Source organism: Malus sylvestris, chromosome 5 (genome assembly GCF_916048215.2).
Source record: "Malus sylvestris chromosome 5, drMalSylv7.2, whole genome shotgun sequence".
Classification (NCBI taxonomy): Eukaryota; Viridiplantae; Streptophyta; class Magnoliopsida; order Rosales; family Rosaceae; genus Malus; species Malus sylvestris.
In genome coordinates, this window is record NC_062264.1 from 6,433,957 (window position 1) to 6,447,428 (window position 13,472).

Here is a 13,472-nt window from a genome sequence, read left to right on the forward strand (position 1 = left end):
AAGTATGCATAATGTCTAAAACGAACGTCAAACTGGACGAAGGTAGTAAGCTCAACGGAGTATGATCATCCTAGGATAGGTGCCTCATTAAAACCTCGTTAGGTAGCAAAAACCCAGTGGGAAAAAATGCTTCTAATCGTAGGAAAAATAGTACATTAAGATCATGTGAGTATGCTTCTATACACTCCCCTTGAGTTAGACATAACTTCTAAATAAAAGAACTACAAGTGATTCAACTCAGATGATTTACATATACCGATTCCTTGGACGAGTTTCTGAAATGTAGACTTGGGCAATGATTTGGTAAAGAGATCGGCCAGGTTGTCCTGGGAATGGATTTGCTTGACTTCAATGTTCTGATGCTACTGCTGCTAGTGTGAGTAAAAGAACTTCGGCACTATGCGCTTGGTATTGTCTCCCTTGATGTATCCCTTCTTCATCTGCTCGATACATGCTGCATTGTCTTCAAAGATTGTCTAGGAAGGTCAATGATTGATGTAAGACCACTAGTGCTTCAAATATGTTCCATAACTTCTCTCAGCCAAAAACACTCATGTGATGCTTCATGTAGGGCGAAAATCTCAGCATGGTTAAACGAAGTCGCAACTAGCATTTGCTTGGTAGACCTCCAAGATATAGCGGTGTCTCCAACCGTAAAGACATAACCTATTTGAGAACTTGCTATATGTGGATCAGACAAATATCCATCATCTGCATAACCAACAAGGAGAGAATCAATCCGAGGGCCATAGAGGGCGGCAACACTTGGAGATTCAAGGGTATAGAACAAACCCAAATCCGTAGTACCTTTGAGGTAGCAGAAAATGTCTTTAACACCATTCCAGTGCCTGCGTGTGGGCGCATTGCTGTATCTAGCTAATAGATTCACAGCGAAGGAGATGTCGGATCTAGTGCACTGAGCCAAGTACAATAAAGCCCCAATTGCACTTAGGTAAGGAACTTCGGGTTCCAAAATCTCTTCCTTATCCTCATTTGGACGGAAGGGATCTCGTTTAGCATCTAGAGTTTGAACGATAATGGGTGTACTCGAAGGCTTTGCTTTATCCTTATTAAAACGTCGTAACACCTTTTGGGTGTAGTTCGATTGATGTACTAGGATTCCATCCGAACAATGCTCGATCTCCAGACCTAGACAATATCGAGTTTTCCCAAGATCCTTCATCTCAAATTCCGATTTCAAATGTGTAGCAATTTCCTCAAGCTCTGCAGGAGTCCCAATGAGGTTCATGTCATCGACATAAACTAAAACGATTGGAAATCCGGAATGTGACTTCTTTATAAACATGCATGTGCATAGTTTGTTGTTCACATAACCCTGACTTGTCAAATATTCACTCAGACAGTTATACCACATATGCCCGGATTGTTTTAATTTGTACAGTGACCTTCTTAAACTAATTGAGAGAGTGTTCCATGGTTTAGAACTATTTGAACCAGTCAATGGAAGTCCTTTTGGAACTTTCATATAAATTTATGTATCTAGATCCCCATAGAGATACGCGGTAACCATGTCCATAAGCTGCATATTCAGTTTTTTGGAAACTACCAAACTGTTTAGGTAGCGGAACATTATAACGTCCATTACAGGGGAATACGTCTCATCGTAATCAATCCCTAGGCGCTGAGAGAAGCTTTGCGATACAAGGCGTGCTTTGTATCACACTATTTCATTATTCTCATTACGCTTCCTCACAAAAACTCACTTGTAACCAACGGGCTTCACACGTGATGGTGTAGGAACGATAGGTCCAAATACCTTACGTTGCGCAAGCGAATCGAGTTCGACCTGGATTGCTTATTTCTAGTTTGACCAATCGGTTATACGTCGGTATTCATCGACGAAACGTGGTTCAATGTCATCGTTGAGCATGATGTCAGTAGCTACTAAGTATGCGAATGCATCGTCGACGATCATCTCATTCCTATTCCAAACCTCATCCAATACTGAGTAGTGGACCGAAATCTCACGATTCTCGGGAGGCCAACATGTTTCATCTGAAACATCACTGTAATCTAGACTAACCTCATGCATTGGAACAGATAAGTGAGTGATGGTCGAATTCAAACTAGGGTCACTAGTTGGTGCCATTTTCCTCTTTTGGGGTTATGAATCCTTTGAACCAAGGGGTTTGCCATGCTTCAGGGTCGGAGCAGATGATTGGCTAGCCGCCAATGTACCTTGCTGAGTGGAGGGTGCGGCCTTCCCATCTTTGGGGACGGTCCAACCTTCCCAGGTGGGTTGTTGACGTACACAGGGTACATCTATTATTGTAGGTATGTTTGCAGCGGGTCTGTGTAATCTTGTCACCTTTGCTAGATCATTAAAAGCATCCGACATGCTTTGAGCAATACTCTGAAGATCTATAATTTGACGCACCTTAGTTTCAGACTAGGCAGTGCGGGGATCTAAATGAGACTTAGTAGGAGCATACCACGAAAATTCGTGACGTTTTACGGGAACGTTAGCATGCTTATCTCCCCTTAACGATGGGAAGACTGTCTCATCAAAGTGACAATCTGCAAAACGTACGGTAAAGAGATCTCTTGTTAAGGGTTCTAACTAGCGAACAATTGATGGCGAATCATAATCGACATAGATTCCCATTTTTCTCTGAGGACCGATTTTGCTACGTAGCGGCGGTGCTATTGGCACATAAATGGCGCACCCAAACACACTTAAATGCGAGACGTCAGGCTCGTATCCAGTGACCAATTGTAACGGTGAATGTGGTTGGGTAGCGATAGGCCTCAGGCAGACCAACATAGCTGCGTGCAATATTGCATAGCCCCAGGTAGATACCGGCAGTTTGGTTTTCATAACCAAAGTCCGAGCTATCAATTGAAGGCGCTTTATGAAAGCTTTTGCCATGCCGTTTTGGGTGTGAACATGGGGCACATGATGTTCCACATTAATTCCTACTGACATGAAATAATCGTCAAAAGTCTGTGACGTAAACTCTCCAACGTTATCTAGTCAAATTGATTTGATCGGATAATCAGGGTAGTGAGCCCTTAGCTTAATGATTTGAGGTAGGAGTTTAGCAAACACAGCATTATGTGTGGACAACAAGCAAACATGTGACCATCTTGTCGATGCATTAACCAACACCATAAAATATTTAAATGGCCACAGGTTGGTTGGATTGGTCTACAAATGTCCCTTTGAATCCTCTGAAGAAATTTAAGGGGGTCGTGAATAATCTTTGTATATGAGGGTATAGTATTCAACTTCCCTAAAGAACACGCTTTGCATGGTAGGAGTCCAACATAGGGATGTAACTTATGCCCCGTGTGAAGATTTGAGGATACAATGCATCATGTCATGTCCAAGATGTCCAAATGATCATGCCAAAGCAACAAAGTGTCCGGGAACTCAAGCATATGGCAGGCCACACTATGGGCTTCTATGTCGCGAATGGTTGTGATGTACAACCCATTGGGCAAGCGTTCCAACTTCTCGTGAATATGCTTCTGGCCATATTTATGCGAAGTGATACAAAGAAATTCAGAACCATGATCTTCAGTGGTTTCAAGATGATATTTATTATCTCGAATATCTCTAAAACTCAGCAACGTTCTTCCGAAATGTGGAGAATAGAATGCCTCCTTAATGGTCAGAATTGTACCATTAGACAATATGATACGTGTCTTTCCATATCTTTCAATCATGTTGGATGGGCATGAGAGTGTTGTCAAAGGAGCTTTCTTGGGTATTAAGTTAGTAAAATAGTATCATTCACACAAGATGGTATGCGTGGTTGCACTATCTGGCAGACAACTAACTTCCCCACTAGACATACCTAGAAATAAATTGATTCAATTGGTCACATGTATAAATATAAGTCCATTCATTCAATTAAGTAATTCGATAAAATAATATCCATTCAAATAACAATCCATAATTCAAAACAAACCAAAACCAAACAAATTATTCCTAATACATAGAAAAATTGTTCAAAATTAAACAATAAACATAGCAAAATAGGGGGGGAAGGGCCGGCCACTCCTAGTGGGTTCAGCTACTAGGGGTAAACACCCTAAAAACATGGCTAATTTATTCATCCATAAGTGCTAACGCCTCATGGAAATCCGATATCTCCATTGATGTAGTTGCATCTTCCGAATGATCCACATATGCAAAGTTAGACTCACGACGAGAATGATATTTGGCAATAGCCTCAGGGGAAGCTCGACATACGCGTGACCAATGATCCATTGATCCATAGCAATAACACATGTCTAGTTCAGTAGAAGCAGCCGGAACGGGAGTTTTACCCTTGTTCTTGAAGTTTGGGACCTTAGGGGCGAGTGGTGGACGCTGCTGGGTCACATTTCTTCCCTTAGGTGAGGCACTCTATCGACCTTGGGCCCGTGGTTGGGCTTGCCATCCATTGCCATGGCCACGACGGTTCTTTCGTCATTTATGGCTGCTAGAATATGTCGCAGCCAGTGGGTCGAGCTTGATGATTCTTCATCAAAAGTTGATTATGCTTTTCAGCGAGAAGTAAAATAGAATCAAATCCGAAAACTTGGTGAATTTATGTGCCCTATATTGTTGTTGCAGGACAATATTGGTGGCATGGAAGGTCGAATAAGTTGTCTCCAAGAGATCTGATTCGGTTAGTTCCACGCAGAATTTCAACAGAGAACGGATTTTACAAACTTTAGAGTTGTATTCATTCACGGACTTAAAGTCTGGAAGCGAAGATGCTGCTAGTCGTGTCTTGCTTTAGGCAAGTATATGCCTTTCTGGTGATCGAAACGGTCGGCCAGAGCAAACCAGAGGGTGCGTGGGTCATCCTCAGCGAGATACTCAATCTGCAGTGCATCATGAATGTGTCTTTGGATGAAAATCATTGCAGTAGCCTTCTGAGCTTCGTCAACAGGTTTTTCGGTGATAGGTGCCTCGATGGTGGCTCTAATACCCTTTGCAGTGAGATGGAGCTACACATCTTGAACCCATTTCAGATAGTTTCTTCCAGAGACTTCTAGAACGGAGAAATCGAGCTTTTTCAAGTTCGACATGTCCCTAAAACGGAGGTAGAAACGTGATTAGTCATATGGTAAGCCATAGACATGTATCGTAGAACATACAGGTTCTATAGACATGTAATGGTTTAATTTATGCATGAAAACTACGAGTTTCATGTGGTATGTTTTGAATGAAAACTACGGGTTTCAAAGGCACTAAATTTGAAACTACAGGTTCAATTTAGTTTTATGAACAATTAGTTCATAATGAGAGGTTCTTGCAAGAAACAAAGAATGCAATATACTAATTTGGATATAGTGGATTTGAGGTTCTTCGGGAACTTAAGTGTGATAGCTTCGTTACTACGAAAGTATGTGACGGTTCAAAGTATAAAAATAAATTATTGAATCGTTAATGTCCAAAAGTGATATTCAGGTCAATAATTTTGGATTCATTATCAGATTAATAGACTGCAGGTCACTTTTAATTAATTCAATAAATCGGGCCATACAGGTTCGATTGTAGAAGCTAAATAATATTAAAATAATATTAAAATAATATTATTGGATCGAAAATATAGCCCCAAAATAATTTGGGCTTAGTGTGGTGGGTAATATGGCACGTGTTTGGGTGCCTTAAGCATAAGGTAAGGCTCAAAGGACCTCGAGTGATGGCTGCAGGCCACGGGTGAGGAAGGGAAACCCCAGCTGCATCTAGGTTTCGAAGTTGGACCGAGGGAAGGGGCACAGGAGCAAGCTCAAAAGCTTGTGGGTTTGGCACGGGAAGCCCAACCGCTAGGGCTGGCTACATGGGATGCGGGCCATGGGAAAATCCCAGCCAACTGGGCTGGATTGGATGTAGGCCGGGGCAGACAATGAGCCCAGCAACCATAAAGGCTGTGGTGTGCAAGAGTGGACCCAGCCAATCTAGATTGGTAGCATTTTGAGCGTGGGGCTTCAAGCCCTACTGAGTTGAAATCCAGGCTGTGGCCTGATGCTGTGTCCATAGTGATGGTGCGGTGGTATGCCGCACCATATCCCATTCCCATATAGTTTTCAAAATCCCTTAGGGTTTAGGAAACCTTAAACATGCTTCTAATTTAATTTATATAATTTGACTCACAGATTCCATATAACAATTTAATTGTGTGATGCATGAAACAAATTTATATATATTAACAAATATATGAACATATACAATATATATATATTGAAAGGAAAATATAAACATAGAGGGGTTCATGCATCATGGGGAATGTTTTCATGCTTCGTGGACGTTTCAAATATCTTCTTTTATTTTAAGCATACCTGATTAGCAGAAAATGAATAAGCCTTTGAATTTGGTGGATGATAGCCTCCTCCAACGATGCTTTAATTCCTCAGCTTCTGGCAAGAGCATGCTGATAACATGTTGTAGGCCTATTTGATTGAACGATCTAGGGTTTAGAGAGAGAGAGGGGTTCGACAATATTGAGAGAGAAGAGAGATTGATTTAATTGTGAGGTGTGTTTGATTCACCCCATTGTGCCTTTATTTATAGTAGTAGGAAGGGTAAAACCTTTCCCTTTAGGATTACAATATTTAATAGGTAATCTAATCCTAATAGGAATATAAGTTACTTTCCCAGATTCCCTAGGATTTACACAATCACATTCCTATTCTAAATATGACTTGCCTCGATTAAATCCCTCACTAGGAGGTCTTAGCAAGGCCCCCCAAAAACAACGGGATTGCTAGTCTCATCTCCCTCATTTGCAAGCAGCGTCCCACGAACCCACATGAGCAGCATCAACCCCTCTTCTCCAGTGACCAAACCAAAAACTTTTGTTTCTGATCTCCGTCGTCCCGTAAACCCAGCGCCCTTTTAGCATCTGGGTCGATGATTTGGGGGCTTTTGCCATATGGGTTAACCTGAACGACAACAAAGACGAGTCTTTTGCTACCTCTGCTTTGCTTTGCCCCTCCCATCTCCTTCTTCCCTGCTTCCCACAACCAGAAAACCCAGAAAAATTGAAACAAAAAAACCCAGAAGATCGAACCCAGAAAGCCCAAAAAGAGATGGAGAGACGGAGAGGGAGGAGAGACGATTTTGCAGGAAATTGGTTTTGAAGTGTTTTGCAAAAAAAATGGAATTGAACTTTGAAGCATTTTAAGGAAAAAATATGGGAGGAAAGGAAATAATGGGCGATGAAACCAAAGAGGAAGAAAGTACTCTCTAGAGAGAGGTAGAACTGTAGAGAGTGTTTAGAATTTTTAAAAGGAAAATGTTGAATTCATAATAAAATATTATTAGATATATATTAAATATTAAATATTATAATTTATTAATTATTTTATTTTTTAGTTCAACACTGCACCAAACGCTTCACTTAGTCTAGTTTAGTCTAATCTAAGCCAGTCCAACTTAGTCCCTGAAGCTAGTCCAATCCGAGATAGTCCGGTACAACAAACGTACCCTAAATGCATTCATTTTCGGAAATGATTTGAATTCAAATTTCAGGGTTGAATTCAAAATTTCAGAATTGAAACACTATTCCAACTTGTAGTCCAACGTAAAGACATAATATCAAGTTGATGAATACTTACACTAGTACAAAAAACAGTTTGCACGATGCAGGTCCTTCATCTCACAAAGTCAAAAAACGTTGCCTGAAAATTAGCCCAATGAAACCTTTGTCGTGCGCCAAGGCAGTGAAAGTAGGGTTTGCGCGACGCATGTTACTTCTTCGTGGCAAACATTTTTTTTTTTGGCAAATTTTTTATTTATTTAATTTTTAATAAATATTGTAATTTAATTCTAAACAATAATTAATAAACCAAGAAAAAGTATTTAATTATAAAATATATGAAAATGAAAATGTACATACAAGATGTCTGAACAAAAAAGAAGAGTGGTACTAAGCCCACCCCATTGTCTTATCTTCCCACCCACATTATATTCCCACCCACTATAAAAAGGTAAATAATAACATTACTCTTTTCCCACCCACCATTATTGCAATTATAACCTTTTAAATATCTTTAAGTTCTTTAATTTTTATTTTCTGTAATATGTATATATAAATATATATACATATATATATATATATATATATATATATATACACATGTAAAATATATTTATCTCAAGAAAAAAACCAACCATGGGACATATTAAATAGTAATTCAAACAACCAACAAGAATCCATCAAGGTAGACATGGAAGGTCCATAGTCACCTCTTTTTTGGGTCAAGCTCGAAGAGGGACGGAGATGGCAAAAGAGGTATTGGTACATATATATCATCATAAAAAACCAAGTTAGAGTGCCAATTAAATATTGAATATCAGACCATGGACAAGAAATATGAGTATGTCAATGCGTTGCTACACTTTGGTACATGTGCATTGAGAATGACTTTGCTTGCTCCCTTATTATTTTTGTTGGATTGAGGGTTGTGTTCTGAAGATATTTGAGAGAGACAAAGGAACTGAAATGAGGCAGATTGACCTTCAAAGACGGAACTATCGCCATTCGCTGCAAAAAAAAAAAAAAATCAGACCTCCAAAAGCCCAACAACACCATGACCCCCAAAACTTCAGCCACACTAACACTTATGCCCTACCCTATGCCACCCTTCATAGTACAGTCATAGCCTCACAACCACCCACCTTCACGGCTCCACCCATATATTAAGGCTGTACACAATCTCCATTCCTCTGGAATTAGATTAAGGTTGTCATCTGTCATGAGAGAAAGGGACTTTGAAGAGGGAGGAGCTAGCATCAATGCCATCGTTAGGGAGGCATGCGGGTGTGGACTGGTTAGGCTTGTACAATAAGGTGGGTTTTTAATTTTTTTTCCTTTTTTTTCTTCTACTATTTCAACTAATGATGATGTGGCAAAATGTTAGTAGTTATTGTTTAAGTCCTTAAATGTCATTTTATAAGAGGATATATTTGTCATTAATGTTTATATTTTAAAGAGGGTGAAATGATAAGAAATTGGGGTGGGCTTAACACCACTCAAAGAAAAAACTACAACAAGTAGTCTTCTAGGTTTTATACATCAAGCTACTGGGTATTGGTTGGGCAAAGTGGCTAAGAGGTCAAAGGTGGAGCAAGATCAGGTGCTGGCATCAGAATTTGGAGGCCAGACATCTGTAAGGCCCGTACAATAATACTCATCTGCTCACCCTGGGTCGCAAGCTGACCTCTTAGGGTTGTCAGTTCCTTCTTCAGGACCTCTCCTCTGGTCGATCTGGAAGAGGAGCCACCTGTTTCACAATCCAACAAATTTTCACAATAATAAAAATAATAGTTTTAAAATGAAAAAAAAAACGTAGTGAGAATTAGAAAAAGCTACCTGGCTGGGGGGCCCCACCCTCGACTCTAGATGCCAAGAAAGTGTGATCAGAAGGCTTCGGCTCGCAGCGGCGCCGGTGAGGCCGCCATGCAATGAGCAACTGAACCAACACTGATGACGTCGATGATATGGGCACCTGGGATGCCGTAGGAGTAGCCTCAGTAAGGGGTGTAGGCTTCCTAATCAATGGAGCACTCACGCCTAGAGCAGTAGATGCTGATAATGCGGGAGGCACATTGGTCACACTCCGATGACGAGTGATCAACTACGACATCTATACACTTTTTGAACCATAAAAATATAACATTAGAAACTAATCCTTTCTTGCATTTGAAACTAATCAATTAGCAGCCAAAGTAATATCATATCCTTTCTTGTATTTGTTCACATATATATAAAGCAGTAGTGTAACAGTAGAAACAATACTAATTAAAGATGTCAACTATACTTTAAACCAATGGGATCATATGTTTCGTTTATGTGTATCTTGATTATTTTGGTCGCAATCATGATGCCTTCTCTATGTGCAACTGAGCTCTATTTCATATTTTTATTATTAAAATAAGTGTAGCAAACAAAGTGGCCTACAACACGCAAGTTACAACAACAACAACAACAACAAAGCCTTTTCCCACTAAGTGGGGTCGGCTATATGAATCCTAGAACGCCATTGCGCTCGGTTTTGTGTCATGTCCTCCGTTAGATCCAAGTACTCTAAGTCTTTTCTTAGAGTCTCTTCCAAAGTTTTCCTAGGTCTTCCTCTACCCCTTCGGCCCTGAACCTCTGTCCCGTAGTCACATCTTCGAACTGGAGCGTCAGTCGGCCTTCTTTGCACATGTCCAAATCACCGGAGCCAATTTTCTCTCATCTTTCCTACAATTTCGGCTACTCCTACTTTACCTCGGATATCCTCATTCCCAATCTTATCCTTTCTCGTGTGCCCACACATCCCACAAAGCATCCTCATCTCCGCTACACCCATTTTGTGTACGTGTTGATGCTTCACCGCCCAACATTCTGTGCCATACAACATCGCTGGCCTTATTGCCGTCCTATAAAATTTTCCCTTGAGCTTCAGTGGCCTACGACGGTCACACAACACGCCGGATGCACTCTTACACTTCATCCATCCAGCTCGTATTCTATGGTTGAAATCTCCATCTAATTCTCCGTTCTCTTGCAAGATAGATCCTAGGTAGCGAAAACGGTCGCTTTTTGTGATCTTCGCCAGATTGCTCCGGTCATTAGTGTGGATAAGTATATAAATGGATAGAGATAGGAAAGCAAACACAAGATGTACGTGGTTCACCCAGATTGGCTACGTCCACGGAATAGAAGAGTTCTCATTAATTGTGAAGGGTTTAAACAAGTACATAGGTTCAAGCTCTCCTTTAGTGAGTACAAGTGAATGATTTAGTACAAATGACATTAGGAAATATTGTGGGAGAATGATCTCGTAATCACGAAACTTCTAAGTATCGGAGTGTGGTGTCGTCTTGACTTGCCTTATCTGTCTCATAGGTAGATGTGGCATCTTCTCTGGAAGTACTCTTCCTCCATCCAGGGGTGGTATCTTTAACTGGTGGAGATGCACAAGGTAATGTATCAATTTCACTTGAAGCTTACTTGTAGTTTCAAGCTTGGTCAAGCGCGATACAAACCATGTAGTAGGAGTCCCCCAAGTCGCCGAGCTAGGGGGTCTGCTGAAAGAGGTGACAGACAAGGTAAGCAATCAGAGCTCCGACTGATTGTTCACCTTCTCCCCATCTTGCAGCAGCATGAAGGATAAAGAGAAGAAAAATGAGAAGAGATGATATGAGATACTTTTGCTTTTGAAGAAGTAACTTTCCACAGGCTTATTCTTGAACTGAGCTGGAGGGTTTTCTGGTTTCCTCCAGAGTATAAGGCCGACTGAAGAATTTGAGGGTCAAAACAAGTCCATCAAATCTAGAGTACGTTCCACCCTGCTGATATGGGATACTTTTGCTTTTGACAGAGTAATGGATGTATCGGCACGTGTGCTGTTACGCTTGTCTCCACATGCTTCCTTGTATCCTTCGCACTTGCCCTATCTGTTCCTCAAGCAGATGCGGAATCTTCCCTGGAAACATAAGATGTTGAAGATGAGTACTCGAGAGCAATGCCAGGTAAGTAATCAGGTAAAGGGTTCCAGGCAGTCAGTTCCTGGCTGGAAGCTTGATTCCAAGTGCTGACTGATTGCTCTCTTTCTCCTTGTCTTGCAGGTAAAAACAAGGCCAAAGGAAAAGACAGGGAAAAAGCATGATATGGGATACTCTTGCTTTTAACCCTGATGATATGAGATATTCTTGCTCTAGTATAGCTTGTTTGCAGAGGTATTATCGGGGGGAAAGAAAGCTGAATATTTCGAAAGGCTTCGTTGGGAGTGCCCTCTCAGATATGATGAAGGGTTGAGCATTTTTGCAGGTCTGCCTGTCCGTTGGGGATGGAGGTCGACATATATAGGAGTCTTCCTAACAACAAGTAGTAATGCTATTCATTTACCCTGCTTGGTCATAGCACGGTAGTGGGAGCTGCCAGTTTCACATGTTTTAACTCTGTCAGAGCACTTTGAAAAAGTGGTCTGTGGTATCTGGCTCTCGAGATTCGGAGAACGATGCCTCTTCGATTTTTGAGAAAGCAATCACGCTGGGGGTCTGGCTCTCGAGATTCGGAGAGCAGTCTCTTCGATTTTTGAGGAAGTAATCATGTTAGGAGTCTAGCTCTCGAGATTCGGAGGGCGGTGCCTCTTCGATTTTGGAGCAAGCAATCCTGTTGGGAGTGTTGTCTCGAATGTGAGTAAAGGTTGGGCATGTTTGCTAGTCTACCTTGCCCCGAAGCACAAAGGTTGACACACAGGGACTTTCCAATTATCTAGCAATGGTACTGTTCCTTTACCCTCTCTTCGCTTTTGAGAAAGTAGTCATGTTGGGAGTCTGGCTCTCGAGATTCGGAGGATGGTGCCTCTTCGATTTTGGAGCAAGCAATCTTGTTGGGAGTGTTTTCTCGAATGTGAGTAAAGGTTGGGCATGTTTGCTAGTCTACCTTGCCACGAAGCACAGAGGTTGACACACAGGAACTTTCCAATTATCCAGCAATGGTACTGTTCCTTTACCCTTGTGGGTAATAATATGGTAGCTAGACCTTCAAAATTTATGTGTCTAAACTTTGTTAGTGCTGTTTATTTGCTATTCTTTTACCTTTCTTGGTCAGAGCGATGTAGTGGGAGCTGCAAGCTTCACGTGCTCAACTTTGGCAAAGTTATCTGTGGTACCCATGAGCTATTGTTGCGTGTGGGAAGTGGGTGATTGAACAGTAAGATTCATGTGCTTTCTACTTCACCAAAAGTCTTCGACAGAATGCCCATAATTTCTGCAAAGCTGAGTGTGCGTGTGACAGGTGCTGACAAGGCTAGAATAGTAGGTGCCTCTTCGATTTCTGAGATCGGCCCTCGTGGTCTCTGAGCAGCCCAGCTTTTGAGAAAGCGAGCGCCTCTTCGATTGATTCGGAGAACGATGCCTCATCGATTTTTGAGAAAGCAATCATGCTGGGGGTCTGGCTCTCGAAGATTCGGGGAGCAGTGTCTCTTCGATTTTTGAGAAAGTAATCATGTTGGGAGTCTGGCTCTCGAGATTCGGAGGGCGGTGCCTCTTCGATTTTGGAGCAAGCAATCTTGTTGGGAGTGTTTTCTCGAATGTGAGTAAAGGTTGGGCATGTTTGCTAGTCTACCTTTCCACGAAGCACAGAGGTTGACACACAGGGACTTTCCAATTATCCAGCAATGGTACTGTTCCTTTAGCCTCTCTTCGATTTTTAAGAAAGTAGTCATGTTGGGAGTCTGGCTCTCGAGATTCGGGGGACGGTGCCTCTTCGATTTTGGAGCAAGCAAACTTATTGGAAGTGTTTTCTCGAATGTGAATAAAGGTTGGGCATGTTTGCTAGTCTACCTTGCCACGAAGCACAGAGGTTGACACACAGGGACTTTCCAATTATCCAGCAGTGGTACTGTTCCTTTACCCTTGTGGGTAATAATATGGTAGCTAGACCTTCAAAATTTATGGGTCTAAACTTTGTTAGTGCTGTTTCTTTGCTATTCTTTTACCCTTCTTGGTCAGAGCG